Here is a 5,835-nt window from a genome sequence, read left to right on the forward strand (position 1 = left end):
TGTACAGCTAGGACAAGTGGTCAGCACCAGTTTTTATTGCTTCTACTGCAAACCACTAAGTCTGTGACAGGCTCCCTTTAACCCTTCATGACACCCTGATCTGTGCGGCTCACACGTGATCTCCCCATATGTCATACACAGGACATTCCCTCCCGGGATCTGATCAGGAGGGGAGAAGTTTGACCCAGTGCGGCTCCTGTAGGCGGAGTCAGCGGCGTCCCTGGTTGCCTGGATACGGTGTTGTGTACACGTTGTGCGGCTGCTGGATGGAGGTGAGAAGGTTGTGTGTGGATGAGATCGGGGCTGTCACGTGTCCCTCGAGGAACTGAAAGTCCCAGCGTGCCCGACAGTCAGAGAAGGAGGGAGCCTGCTGGGACTTGTAGTTCCTGGAGAGAGCTCAGTGCTGGCAGAAGGGGCTGAGTGCCCGGATCAGACTGCGCTCCCAGGGAGCGAATCAGCATTCACTGTTCAATGGATTTCTATTATTTCCATTTGTTTATTGTATTCATATTTATATTATTTCTATATGGGGACACGTGTTATGATGGCAGTGATGAGAGCGGTGTGAGGTGTCCTTGTCTTATGATATGCAGTGATCAGAGCTCTATGGAGGAGGACTGTGCTATCTTCATATAAAGACACGGTGCACCATGTGACAGACATATTTATGGCTCATTTAAGCTTGCAGCTCTGTTCACCATCTGCAGTGAATCACTTTTCAGAGGCATCTGACAGGTGGCGGGGAGGTGAGCTCCTGGGTCTTTTACCCCTTAAATGTCCAGAGCCCCGCCCAGCAACCACATATATTACATGCGAATGCAGGGTGGGTGTGGTGAGCCGCTGCATCAGTACACATCACTACAGCCTTATCCGTGCCAATCAGTACGGCCTTATCATTGGCCATCAGTGCTACCTCATCAGTGCCCATCAGTACAGCATCATCAGCATACATTAGTACAGCCTCTCCAGTGCCTATCAGTGCCCATCAGTATAGCCTCATCAATACAGCCTCATCAGTGCCCATCAGTACAGCCTCATCAGCACACATCAGTGCCACGTCAACAGCACACATCAGGGCTACCTCATCAGCACCCATCAGTGCAGCCTCATCAGCACTCATCAGCTACCTCATCAGTGCCCATCAGTACAGCATCATCAGCATACATTAGTACAGCCTCATCAGTGCCCATCAGTACAGCCTCAGAACACATCAGTGCAGCCTCATCAGTGCCCATCAGTATAGCCTCGTCAGAACAGCCTCATCAGCACACATCAGTGCTACCTCATCAGTACAGCCTCATCAGCACACATCAGTGCCACCTTATCAGCACACATCAGTGCTACCTCATCAGCACCCATCAGTACAGCCTCAGCAGTGCCCATCAGTTCAGCCTCATCAGCACACATCAGTGAAGCCTCATCAGCACACATCAGTGCAGCCTCATCAGCACACATTAGTGCCACCTCATCAGTGCCTATCAGTACACCCTCAATAGTGCCCATCAATGCAGCCTCATCAGTGCCCATCAGTACAACCTCATCAGCATACATCAGTGCATTCTCATCAGTGTCCATCAGTACAGCCTCATCAGCACACATCAGTGCCTATCAGTACAGCATTAATAGTGTCCATCAGTGCAGCCTCATCAGTGCCCATCAGTACAGCCTCATCAGCACACATCAGTGCCACCTCATCAGTGCCTATCAGTACACCCTCAATAGTGCCCATCAATGCAGCTTCATCAGTGCCCATCAGTACAACCTCATCAGCACACATCAGTGCATCCTCATCAGTGCCTATCAGTACAGCCTCAATAGTGCCCCCTCATCAGTGCAGCCTCATCGGCACATATCAGTACAGCCTCATCCGAGCCTATCAGTGCAGCCTATTAGTGAATCCTTATCAGTGCAGCCTTATCAGTGCCATCTCATTAGTGCCGCCTCATCAGCACACATCAGTAAAGGAGAAAAATAACAAACTATGAAAAATGTATATTTTTTTTATATTTTCGGTCTTTTTTCATTTGTTTAGCAAAAAATAAAAGCCTCCACTGGTGATTAACCACTTGTCGACCAGCTCACGCCAATATACGTTGGCAAAGTGGCACGTACCACCGAATCGCCGTATGGGTACGTCTTCCCCTTTAAGAGCTACCAGAGGCGCGCACGTGCGCCCGCAGCATGGCGGGGGACCTGATGCGCGTAGCTGGCGGGCGCGATCGACACTGGCCACCCGTGATTGCGGGAACGAGAGCTAGAACAGGGATTTGTGTGGATAAACACACAAATCCCTGTTCTGTCAGAGGAGAGGAGACTAAGTCAGTCAGTCATATCCCCATACAGTTAGAAACACTAACTTGGGAACACATTTAACCCTTTGATCACCCCGTAGTGTTAACCCGTTCCCTGCCAGTGACATTTACACAGAGATCAGTGCATTTTTATAGCTCTGATTTCTGTATAAATGTCAATGGTCCCAAAAATGTGTTAAAAGTGTCTGATCTGTCCGCTGCAATGTTGCAGTGCTACTACAAATCGCAGATCACTGCCATTACTGGTAAAAAAAAAAAAGAAAATGATAAAAATGCCATAAATCTTTCCCATAATCAATTTTGTTTGGGTATAACGTCGCACGACCGCACAATTGTCATTCAAAGAGTGAAAGCTGAAAATTGGCCTGGGCAGGAAGGGGGTAAAAGTGCCCAATAGGCAAGTGGTTAATAGGTTGCATTTGGCAGTTTTACTGCCTGATCCAGATCTTCATTTTCTGGGGTCCCCCGGCGGCACTCCTTTCTCCTCCTCTTCATTGAGTGCCCCCACGGAGAGCCACATTCCATGGGGGCACTTGTGCAGGTGTGCTCCCGAGTCTTTCTGCTGCATTCCATTGACACAGACAGCAGGACTTGGCCCCACCCCCCGTGTCACTGGATTTGATTGACAGCAGCGGGAGCCAATGGCTTCTGTAGAAAAGACAGCTTTACATATGAGCCAAAACTCGGTCAATTCCTGCTGTATCGGCAGATTTCAGCCAATTTTGGACCCGTGTGTACAAAGCTTTATGGTGTAACATGTAGCGTGGTAAGCAGTGATGAGTTCAGACTGGTAACTGAAACCAGGAAGCCGTCGCCTGTACAGGACGGATCATGCCCCACGCGGCAGATACACGTATGTACCCTCCTTGATGATTGGCCCACACTGTGGACAACTTCCTGGTGGGCTCACAAGTGAGTTTGTATCCTAGTCCAGACACACCCAAATCCATCTAATAGTAACCCCCCCCCCCCCCATTTACCTGAATATGGGGTTCTTCTCCCCACAGGATTTTGTTTCATTTTGAATTGGGCGCAGATGTGCGTGGCTCCGCCCACACAGCCACGTCTCCTAATCGCAGCAATCTGTAAATGGAGAGACCATGGCAGAGGGACCTGTAGATCTCAATGGAGCGCAGGTACAATGGCAATGCATTCGTAGTCCATCAGTTTACCTCCAGCACCAGAACTGAAGGTTTGTACCTCTGTACAGACCTGGGGCTGGAGGAATAGTCTGCAGGAGCCTATGCATTGCACCCCCATCCACTAATCAAAGTTGCAATGCTCTGCATACTCAACTAATAAATACACATTTTTTTTCTTTCTTCAGTTCATGTATTGTATATTTTTTTGAAAAGAAACAATATGTCTTTAGAGCTCAAGTTCACTAGCAGCCATCATTACCAGCCCCCTGTAAAGTGACCTGCAGTGGATTTCTTTTCAGAGGGTACTCGGAAACGACATGTTGCCTTCTTGGACATATTTGTTTTTTACCCTCATATATTCTATGCATAAAGGTAAAAAAAAAAGTATGTGCAGCCCCCCCCCCACAATACTTAACTGAGCCCCATCTCAATCCAATGATGTGCACGAGAGCCTCGGATCCCCAGCTCTCCAGAGACTCTCCTTCCTCATTGGCCCGAGACAGCAGCAGGAGCCATTGCTTTCTGTTGCTGTCAATCACAGCCAGTCAGCCAATGAGGAGAGAAAGGGAGCATGACACGGAGAGCAGTGGCTTGGGAGCCAGCCTGCTTGGCAGGAGGGAGGGGCCAGGAGCACCAGTGGGGGACCCGAGAAGAGGAAGATTGGGGCTGCTCTGTGCAAAACCATTTATTTGAGACATTGACTTTAATACCACTTTAACCACTTGCCAACCAGCCACCGCAGTTGTACTGCAGCAGAATGGCACCGCTGGGCGAAAAAATGTTATGTTACGTTGCTTCGCCCTGTGGCCACTAGGGCCGCGCGCTCGCCAGCGCTCGCCCCCCTGAGCCGATGTAAGTGCCCGGCGGGCGCGATGACCCTCGGGCTCCCACGATCGCTCGTGGCGTAGCGAGAACCGGAAACTGTGTGTGTAAACAAACAGATCCTGGTTCTCTGAGGAAAGAAGAGACAGATTGTCTGTACATACAAAGTATGAACAGCGATCTGTCATCTACCCTGCACAGTCCCCTCCCCCCTTCAGTTAGAACACACACTAGGGAACACATTTAACCCATTGATTGGGCCCTAGTGTTCCCTGCCAGTGACATTTTTACAGTAATCAATGCATTTTTATAGCATTGATCGCTGTATAAATGCCAATGGTCCTAAAAATGTGTCAAAAGTGTCTGCGACATTATGTGTCCGCCATAATGTTGCAGTCCCGATAAAAATTGCCGCCAGTACTAGTAAAAAAAATAAAATAATAATGCTATAAATCTATCCCCTATTTTGTAGACACTATAACTTTTGCACAAACCAATCAATAATGCGATTTTTACCAGAAATATGTAGAAGAATACATATCAGCCTAAACGGAGAAAAAATTGGGTTTAAAAAAAAAAAAAGGGGGGGATATTTATTACCTTTATTTAGTAAAAAATATTGTGTTTTTTTTTCTTTCAAAATTGTCGCTATTTTTTTGTTTATAGCATAAAAAATAAAAACTGCAGAGATGATCAAATACCACCAAAAGAAAGCTATATTTAATTGTGGGGAAAAAAGGAGGTCAATTTTGTTTGAGTGCAATGTCGCACGACCACGCAATTGTCAGTTAAAGCGTCGTTGCCGACCGCACGCCGTATTTTGACGGCGGTAGTATGCCACTCCTGCCTAAATCAACGTAGCTGTACGGCGGGCGCTTTAAGGAGTATAGAAGGGCTGCTGCATGACGTAGGAGCTAGTGGATGTGGTTGGCAGCTGCAATGGCCGCTTGCTGCCTGCAATTGCTCCGGAGAAGGACAGAACGTAGGTCTGTCAATGTAAACAGACAGATCTCCGTTCTCTCAGGGGAGTAGAGACAGATCGTCTGCTCCTAGTACTTAGGAGCAGCGTTCGTTCTTCTCCCCCAGTCAGTCCCATCCCCCCCCCCCCCACAGTTAGAAACACACTGAGATAACACATTTAACCCCTTGATCGCCCCCTAGTGTTAACCCCTTCCTTGCCAGTGACATTTACACAATAATCAGTGGCTATTTTTAGCTCTGATCACTGTATAAATGTCAGTGGTCCCAAAATAGTGTCAAAAGTGTCTGATCTGTCCACCGCAATGTTGCAGTCCCGATAAAAATCGCAGATCGCCGCCATTACTAGTTAAAAATAGTAATAAAAATTGCATAAATATATCCCCTATTCTGTAGATGCTCTAACTTTTGCGCAAACCAATAAATATAAGCTTATTGCGTTTTTAATTTTTTTTTTATTTTACCAAAAGTATGTAGAAGAATACATATTGGTCTAAACTGAGGAAGAATTATATATATATATATATATATATATATATATATATATATATATATATAGATATAGATATAGATAGATAGAT

At 46.9% G+C, this 5,835-nt stretch overlaps 1 protein-coding gene across 1 annotated transcript in view; it reads left to right on the plus strand.

The window, feature by feature from the left end:
- Nucleotides 1–224: 224 nt before the first annotated feature.
- Nucleotides 225–5,835, plus strand: part of CFAP46 (cilia and flagella associated protein 46) — a 328,406-nt gene continuing 322,795 nt past the window's right edge. Inside the window, exon 1 of the mRNA XM_077455243.1 lies at nucleotides 225–272. The gene's annotated coding sequence lies outside the window, so the exon portion shown is untranslated. The remainder of the gene's footprint in view (nucleotides 273–5,835) is intronic.

Source organism: Lithobates pipiens, unplaced genomic scaffold (assembly GCF_037356315.1).
Source record: "Lithobates pipiens isolate NorthernLeopardFrog02 unplaced genomic scaffold, aLitPip1_a1.2 Scaffold_25, whole genome shotgun sequence".
NCBI classification, from domain to species: domain Eukaryota; kingdom Metazoa; phylum Chordata; class Amphibia; order Anura; family Ranidae; genus Lithobates; species Lithobates pipiens.